Genomic DNA, 10,124 nt, shown 5'->3' on the forward strand with positions numbered 1-10,124 from the left:
TAGTTTCTGCTGGTTTTAGGTGTAAGGCCTGAAGGGCATCCTTATTTTTTGTATTTGATGAAGACTATAGTATTTATTTGTAGGACTGTTTTATTGAGATTAAGATATCTGGTGGGATAGACGTAGTCCCCGGTGAAGAACATGCCAACCACCTAGGTGGCGCTTTAGGGGTCTTACATGGGTTAATTGTTGTCGTCCGAGAGGTTGGGAAGTACTAATCTTGGTACTATCCTGCATCGGGACTTTGGCCATTCTTAGACATAGTTAGTAGGGAACATAAGCCCATAGTCTGGAGATTTCGATCTGACAAACCTTAGGAAGTGGGTTGCGATCCACTAGCGTTCTCCTCTTCTCAAAAGCTATTTATATTTTTTTGTTAAATTATTGTGGAGGTTGATGTTATGGATCTTGTATGCTTATATTAATTTATTAATCATGATTTACTTTATTTAACCTTGTTAAACTGTTAGTTGTTGTTTGGCTGTTATTTGGTTCAGTTTGATATTTTATGTTGATTGGGATTATTTATTAATGCTTGATAACTTCTACATGGATCCTAATTGAGTTGGGAGAGTTGTTAGTTACTCCCCACTGATTGTGGATGTTTGTTGATATATTTTGCAGGTTAATATGTTGCAGTATGGTTTTGTCACGGGGTTTGAGAGATACTGTTGAGCTTACTTAGGAGGACTACATATTTTGTTTCTTTGCGTTATTTGTGAGATTTTGGGATCGTTTTATTTCGTTATAGATACTTTTGATTAATGTTCTTTGGGATTTATTTTTTTGTTGTTTTAGTTTTTATTCGAACTTTTGAGTGACATTGTCCGTCTTGACGATATTTCCACTATCTTCTACTACTTAATAAATCTTTCCATTTTGTTTATTCATTACCTATAAATGGACGGAGTGTTACAGTTGGTATCAGAGCAAACGTTCCAAAAACTCTCTTTGAGTTGCTACATGTTTCATATGAAGTATGTAGTCTTGTAATGATTATGATTACTAGTGTCTTAGGCTTCAATAAAAGATTCTTGCAAGAGTTACTTGGGTAGGAAGAAAGCCTCGGGAATTATTTTTGTTAAATGATGTGTTATATGTTTGTTCCATGTGATTTATTAACTAATAGGTATACCTTTTTGTAGTATGCCTCCTCGTCGTACACTTGATGCACGAAAGGAAGCGACTCGCCGGAGACGTCAGGCATTAGAAAATGACAGCATTTGTTTAGCCAACCGTGGTAATGCTCCTGCTGGTGGGCAGTCGGTCTTCCATAGGTTTGGTCGTCATAGGCCGCCGACCTATGAGGGTGCTGCTGATCCTGTTATCTTAGAGGGTTGGCTCCGAGAAATGGAAAAATTGTTTGCAACCACTGGATGTCCTGCTGCACAAATGGTCCCCATAGGTACCTATTATCTGAAAATGGAGGCAGATAACTGGTGGAGCACGATTCGTGCTAGCTGCATGGCTACATCAGACTTTGGTTGGGCACAATTCGTTGCTAAATTGAAGGAAAGGTTCTACCCAGATGAACTCCGTTGGCAGCAACAGGAGGAGTTCCTCTCATTATCTCATGGAACTTTGAGCATTCAGGAGTACACGGAAAAGTTTACGGAGTTGTCCCATTTTGCTACTACCGTTGTACCTAGAAAGGTTGAGAGGGTGAAGAGGTACATATAGAGAATGGATCCGAAGGTTAGGACCCATGTGCTTAGTTCGGGGGCCACTACATTTCAGGGGGCATACGAGATCGCCTTAAGTATTCATGCTTCCGTCAAGGAAGAACAGGCTGCTAGGGTTGCTGCTGTGAAGAAGCCTGTTGTGTCCTTCGTCCATAGTCCGGCTAAAAGGCCGAGGTATAAGTCTAGTAGCCGTGGGGGCTACCAGCAAGGTTCTGGTTACCGACAGAGTTATGATGCGACTAAGTGTCGTCGATGTGGGAAGGCGATACATCCACGAAAGAACTGTGATGGCACTACGATCACTTGCTACTATTGTAGAGAGCTAGAGCACAAGTCATTTCAGTTCCCTAAGAACCCGAGTGCTACATCATCTTCTGCAGGTCCTACTGAACCAACCGGTTCTTCTATTCCTCCTAAGAACATAGTATATGTGATGACTCAGGCAGAGGTAGATGTTCATCCAAATGTGATTACTGGTACTTTTACTAATGTACCTGCTTATGTTATATTTGATACTGGTGCCTCTGTGTCTGTTGTATCTAGTGCTTTTGTGAAAAAAGCTAATTTGACCTCTAGTTCCCCCTAAGGTGCCTCATATCTCTTGCATCTGGAGAGAGTTACCCTTGCTATGCTGAATACAAGGATGTCCCCATGGTTATTTTGGGAATCGATCTTCCAGTTGACCTTGAGGAGTTTGATTTGTCCGATTTCGATGTAATTCTAGGTCTAGATTGGTTGTTCAAGTATCATGCTAGCATCCATTGTCGTGATCAAAAGATTTCACTTCGTGGTCCTAAAGGTAATCGGATTTCCTATTCGGGAATCGTAGTGAAGAAGGGAGTGAAAATTGTATCTGCTTTGAAAATGAGAAGAATGCGGCAGAAGGGAGATAAGGTATTTTTGTGTATGGTGAAGGATCTAACTCTTGAAGAGCAACTTGAGGGTATTCCGGTAGTTCGTGAGTATCCGGACGTCTTTCCTGAAGAGCTACCAAGTATTCCTCCATAAAGGGTTGTTTAGTTTGGTATAGATATTGTTCCTTGTACCGCACCTATTTCTAAGGCTCCTTATAGAATGGCGCCTTATAGAATGGTGCCTCTTGAATTGCAAGAATTGAAAATTCAATTGCAACAATTGATTGATAAGGGCTTTATAAGGCCTAGTGTCTCACCTTGGGGTGCTCCCGTTCTGTTTGTCAAGAAAAAGGATGGGAGTATGCGCTTGTGTATCGATTACCGTGAATTGAATAAGGTAACGATCAAGAGCAAGTACCCATTGCCTCGAATTGAAGATTTGTTCGATCAGTTGAAGGGTGCTGGGGTCTTCTCCAAAATTGATTTGAGGTCTGGTTATCATCAGATTCCTGTGAAGAAGGAAGATATCCCTAAGACTGCATTCCGAACTAGGTATGGGCACTATGAGTTCGAAGTGATGCCTTTTGGTCTCACGAATGCTCCTGCTGTGTTTATGGATCAAATGAACCGTTCATTCCATGCATATTTGGATTCTTATTATGTTGTCTTTATTGACGACATCTTGGTGTATTCTAAGGACGAGGGTGAGCATGAGAAACATATTAGGCTTATTTTGGACGTCCTAAGGAAGCAAAAATGGTTCGCCAAGTTATCCAAATGTGAGTTATGGTTGAAAGAGGTCGCATTTCTTGGCCATGTGATTAGTAAAGAAGGGGTAAAAGTTGACCCTTCCAAGATCAAAGATGTGGTTGAATGGGAGAGTCCGAAGAATGTGTCTGATGTTCGGAGTTTCCTAGGCCTTGTTGGTTACTATCGACATTTTGTCAAGGATTTCTCCAAAGTTGCTCAAACTTTGACCAAGTTGATGAGGAAGGAGTGCAAGTTCTTGTTGTCTGAGGATTGCGAAAAGGCTTTCCAAGCTTTGAAGAAAAGTCTCACATCTGCTCTAGTTCTTACTTTACCTTCTAAAGGGGTAGAGTATGAGGTGTATAGTGATGCGTTGAAAAATAGTATGGGTTGTTGTGTTTTGTTGCAACAAGGTAAGGTAGTTGCTTATGCTTCAAGGCAATTGAGGGTTCACGAAAGGAACTACCCGACTCATGATCTCGAGTTAGCAGCAGTGGTATTTGCACTCAAGATATAGCGACACTACTTGTATGGTGTTCCATGTAAGGTGTATACTAACCATAAAAGTTTGAAGTACATCTTCACTCAACGTGATTTGAACCTGAGGCAGCGCAGATGGTTGGAGCTTATTAAAGATTATGAGTTGACCCTAGAGTACCAAGAGGGTAAGGCTAATAAGGTGGCGGATGCTCTAAGTCGAAATGCAAAACACTCTCTTAACACTGCCATAATTTTGCCTAAGGATTTATGTGATGAGTTCCGAAGGCTTGATATTGAGGTGGTGCCTCAAGGTTCCATTAAGGCACTATTAGGCTCTATGAGTGTCGAGCCAGTGTTGTTCTAGGTATTGAGAAGCAAATAAAGAGACAACCCGAAGCTCGAGAAGATTCGTGAAGCAAAGGGGCAAGGTCGAGCTGAGAATTTTGAGATTTGTGTTGATGGTAGTTTGAGATTCATGGGACGCTGGTGTGTACCTAATGTTGGGGATCTTAAGAGGAAAATTCTTGAGGAGGCGCATAACACTCCCTACTTTATCCATCCTGTGGTGATAAGCTTTATAAGGATCTTAAGGTTAATTTTTGGTGGCCCTGTATGAAAAAGGATATTGCTGAATTTGTGGCTAAATGCCTGGTTTGTCAGTAAGTAAAAATTGAGCTTCAGAGGCCTTGTGGTTTACTACAACCATTACCTATTCCTGCATGGAAGTTTGATTCTATCTCGATGGACTTTGTAATGGGTCTTCCGAGAGCTGTTGGTGGCAAGAATGCGGTATGGGTGGTCGTGGATCGTTTAACTAAGGTGGCTCATTTCATTGCTATGAATAATACTTGGTATATGGAGGAGTTAGTTGAGGCTTATGCTAGTGAGATTATCCGTCTGCATGGGGTTCCTAAGGATATCGTTTCTGATCGTGACCCAATGTTCTTATCCCATTTTTGGGCTGCTCTGCAAGAAGCTTTTGGTACAAAGATAAAGTTGAGTGCTGCATTTCATGCTGCTACAGATGGCCAAACTGAGAGAAATATTCACACTTTGGAGGATATGCTTCGTGCTTGTGCCCTGGAACTTCAACAATCTTGGGTCAAGTCATTGAGTTTAGTGGAGTTCTCTTATAATAATAGTTATCAGGATAGCATTCAGATGGCTCCATATGAGGCTTTGTATCGGAGGAAGTGTCGTAGTCCTACCTGTTGGAGCGACATTAGTCATTCCTTAGTTTTGGGGCCACAGCTTATTCGAGATAATGTCGAGCAAGTGAAGGTCATTCAGGCTAAGATGAAGGCTGCCCAAGATAGGCAGAGATCCTATGCTGATCTTCGTCGTAAGCCTATTTCCTATGAGGTGGGTGATAAGGTCTTGCTAAAGGTATCTCCAATGAAGGGGGTGATGCGTTTTGGTCAGAAAGGCAAGCTAAGTCCGAAGTATGTAGGTCCCTATGAGATTCTTGAGAGAATAGAGGAAGTGGCTTATAGGTTGGCTTTGCCGCCGGATTTGTCAAGGGTTCATGACGTATTCCATGTGTCGCAATTGCGAAGGTATCGTAACGATCCTTCTCATGTCATTCCAGTTGACTCGGTAGCTGTGGAACCGAACTTGACCGTTGAGGAACGACCATTTCGTATTCTTGACCGTCAGAATCGAGCGTTAAGGAGAAAGGTCATTCCCTTAGTGAAGGTGCTTTGGAGGAGTCAAAAATTTGAAGAAGCCACCTGGGAGACTAAGGAGTCGGTGAGACTCATGTATCCAGAGTTATTTTTTCAGGTATTATTTGACGTTTAGAGTTTCAAGGACGAAACTTTTTTAAGGGGGAGTGTTTGTAGCACCATGGTTTTCCATCCTAAAAATTTAGTATGTTATTCTTAAAAAAATAATTACATCGTATAAGTTATAGTTTGTCAACTTGTTTTAAAAACAAAAATTATATTTATTTAGTATATGTTATTATCCTATTTATTTGAAATATTAATAATTTTTTTTGGTAGTTAGATATTCACGTTGGGTTACACTTTATATTTTATCGACTCGTCTTGCCGTTGGACTGTTTAGTAGCGAGAGGGGTCTGAATTGTTACACGATTTATGCTGGCAGAATGTTATGCAGTAATATGAGGAATTTTTTTCCAGAATTTTAAAGGGTTTATAACCCCCTTGTAACCTCCCTCATAATCATTCTCAATTCCTACAACAAATACCATCATTTACGCTTGGTTTCTTTTCCTTTTTAATCCTCATATTTGGGGGCACTAAACTAACGTAATTGATACCCACTCTTGCAAACTCTTCGGCCTCCTTTAGTGAGAAAGTTATTATCTTGTTTTTTCTTTCTCTCCTTCATCTTCTTCTACCATTGTTGCTCACCAAGAAGCCCCATTTTATTCACCCCTTTTTGTCACATACAACACATAGTACATCTTCATTCTTATCTTAGGATTACTAAGCTCTTGTTGGGGTTGCTAGGAGGTCATCACTTGGAGGACGAACAGGCAAACGACGACGGGAACTAGACGACTTAGCTTCACTCCTCCAGTTGGCCCAGGTAACTAATGGCGAACCTAGTACGACTAGAGTCCATTTAGGAATTATTTAGTCTTAATATCTAAGGTTGGGGTAAATTTTACGCTAAGATTTGTGGGTGGGTAAAGCTTCATAGTATTGATGTTATATTTGTTATACTTGAATGTTTCTGAGTGATATTTATGTGGAAGAAAACAGATTCTACTATATGAAACGTTATCCTTGCTAGAGTTTGGTGGCTAGATGTTTTTTTTTTTTGTTTCATTATATCTTTATAGTTTACGGTTTGGTTAGTAGACCTTATAAATTATGTTGTTATGCACCTATGTTATTGGTTTGCTTAAGTATGATCAAAGTGATTATTATATGAGAGCATGAATATCTGATGTCTTCTAGTTAAGTAGCTTGTAGAAAGGGGTGTAGTTCGTGATAATTTTTTTTTAGTCTGTCCAATGTCTTGCGTCTATCACTTATGGACTGCGCCGAGCACATGATTCTCGAGCTGAACGTATCCCTTGCGTGGCTTGCATCTATGGCAGTCCCTGGTTGTCTGTATGTAAGTGATAGTGTCAAGTAGGCTTGAAACTTTGGTTTCATTCTCGTAGGTTGCTACTTTCGAAATTCAGTTCTTTTTTTTTCCTTTTGTATTATATCTATGGTGGTGATTATAAGTAGCAGGTGTGTTAATTAGTTGCCTACGTGCATTACATGCTATATTTGCTTATATATATATATATATATATATATATATATATATATATATATATATATATACATTATGAGTGTCTTACTTTTTGTTTATTATTATTATTATAATGGTATTGTTGGGGGTAACTAAATTGAGAGTATAATTATGTTTTACTCTAGTAAATCAACATAAGTTGTCGACGTTACAGTACTTGAGGGAGAATAATACTGTCTTTAGTACCGTTTCGCCAAGAGTTATGTACCGAGAGTATTATAACTAATGTTGTAATTAACCTTGTACCCAAACTCAGACAACGAGATTGTAGTAGTTGGAATATTTTTGGTCATATTTTGTTTTTGTGTATAAGTATGTTTTAGTGAAAGATTTTTTTTTTTTTTCTCTTTGTCGGGAGACATGATTTATTAGTATTACTATATTAATATTACTTTGGGAAGAATAAATATTGTTAAACTGAGACTCATGGATTGCGATCCTAGTTTCTGCTGGTTTTAGGTGTAAGGCTGGAAGGGCATCATTATTTTTTGTATTTGATGAAGATACTATAGCATTTATTTGTAGGACTGTTTTGATTGAGATTAAGATATCCGGTGGGATAGACGTAGTCCCCGGTGAAGAACATGCCAACCACCAAGGTTGCGATTTAGGGGTCTTACCTGGGTTAATTGTTGTCGTCCGAGAGGTTGGGAAGTACTAAGCTCGGTACTATCCTAAATTGGGAGTTTGGCCATTCTTAGACATAGTTAGTAGGGAATGTAAGCCCATAGGCTGTCTGGAGATTTCGATCTGACAAACCTTAGGAAGTGGGTTGCGATCCACTGGCGTTTTACTCTTTCTCCAAAAGCTATTTATATTTTTTTTGTTAAATTATTGTGGAGGCTTATGTTATGGATCTTGTATGCTTATATTAACTTATTGATCGTGATTTACATTATTTAACCTTGTTAAACTGTTAGTTGTTGTTTGGCTGTTATTTGGTTCAGTTTGATATTTTATGTTGATTAGGACTTATTTATTAAAGCTTGATAACTTCTACATGGATCCTAATTGAGCTGGGAGAGCTGTTAGTTACTCCCCACTTATTGTGGATGTTTGTTGATATATTTTGCAGGTTAATATGCTGCAGTATGGTTTTGTCATGGGGTTTGAGAGATACTGTCGAGCTTAATTAGGTGGATTACATATTTTGTTTCTTTGCGTTCTTTGCGAGATTTTGGGATCGTGTTATCTCGTTATAAATACTTTTGGATTAATGTTCTTTGGGGTTTATTTTGTTGTTGTTTTAGTTTTTATTCGAACTTTAGAGTGACATTGTCCGTCTTGACGATATTTCCGCTATCGTCTACTACGTAATAAATCTTTCTAACTATTTTGTTTATTCATTGCCTATGAATGGACGGAGTGTTACAGTTGTAACTTCCTACTTTCACTAGTAGAATAATTGCTTATTGTTGCGGTTTTACCCATACGCAACAATATATCACGTTTAAAGAAGAGGTAAATATAAAATAAAGATATTGTTGCTGTTTCTACCAAAAACCGTAGCAATATAGTATAATAGAAAAAATTTTAAAAAAATTTGTCTTTTTGACCAACCATATTGCTGCGGTATTTTTCAAGAACCGCAGCAATATATTAAAATATTATTAAAAAATAATATTTTAATATATTTCTGCGGTTCTTGAACAAAACCACAGCAATATCATTTAAAAGAAAATATAAAAGGCATGCTCATCAGTTAGAGTTTGTTTTATTTCCTCTCTCACAACTCACATCCATTCAACCCTAACTCCGCTCTCCTTTCTCCTCTCTCCTCTCGCCGACCCTCACTCCTCTCTCCTCTCGCCGCCCCTTCACCCTCACTCCTCTCTCATCTCGCCGCCCCTTCACCCTTCATCTTCGACGGTGGTGGACATAATTCTCAGATCTGTTTTGTTTGTTTTTTTTTTTCGATAATTCTGAACTGTTTTGTGGTGGAGATAATTCTCAGATATGTTTTGTGGTGGAGATAATTCTCAGATCGTTCTCCCCACGTCGTTCGCCCCGCTTCGTTGAGTTCGTTGAGTTCATCGAGTTCGTTCGCAAGTCCGAATATATGGACTTCACTGTCGTATCGGCAACGGCGAAAGAGTCGAAGTCCGCAGCATGGACATCGACGTCGTTTATATCGCCGAGGTTTTTAAGTCCCTTTGTTACGCCCCTGAAAATGGTAGTTATTAATATGAAAGGTTACTTAGAAGAAGTTTGTAATTTTATGTTCGTCGAGTTCGTTCGCAAGTCCCCACGTCGTTGCTGCGGCTCTTTTTTTAATTTTATGTACTTTCTGTATTTCTATGTTTTTAATTTTTGTTTTTTTAATTTTTTTTCTTATGATATCCGTTTTCATTTTTTCATATATATTTTTGTAATTAGGGCTTAAATTAATTTTTGATATTAATTTTATGTACTTCTGTATTTGAATTTTTTTCTTTTTTCGTTTTTTTTTATTTTTGTCCTTATTAGATCTGTTTTAATTTTTTATATATATATTTTTGTAGTTAGGGTTTGTAATATTATTTTTATTGAATATATGGACATATGGTGGTTTCATTTAGTTATTTTTGTGTTGTTATTGTAGTGTAATAGTGTTGCAATAATCTATGGGTTAGTCACATACTTGTCTGTTTTATTCTATCAAATGTAATTGCAAAATGCAAAAGAATTTTTTTGCCTGTACCAGTACCTATTGCTGCAGTTTTGGGCAACAATCGCAGCAATAGACAAGATTTTGCTGCGGTTCCTAGAATCCGCAGCAATATGGTCAAATATTGATGCGGTTTAAAACCGCAGCAATATAATTAATACCTATTGCTGCCCCCTTATTTGGTGCGCGCCCAAAACCGCAACAATAGGCCACTTTTTGACCGCAACAATAAGCATTTATTCTACTAGTGTTTGACGGTCATATTTAAGGATCTACGACAACAAATATATTCCACAATATTTTAGTACTCTCCCTATACGCATTCCCAACAATAATAATAAAGGTTTCCATTAACATCATAGGCATAAGAAGGTTTTTTTCGCCGGGGAGCACACCAAGTAGGAGTGCCCCGCGATAAAAAAAAAAAAAAAGGCATAA

The sequence above is a fragment of the Beta vulgaris genome, chromosome 7 (assembly GCF_026745355.1).
Source record: "Beta vulgaris subsp. vulgaris cultivar EL10 chromosome 7, EL10.2, whole genome shotgun sequence".
NCBI classification, from domain to species: domain Eukaryota; kingdom Viridiplantae; phylum Streptophyta; class Magnoliopsida; order Caryophyllales; family Amaranthaceae; genus Beta; species Beta vulgaris.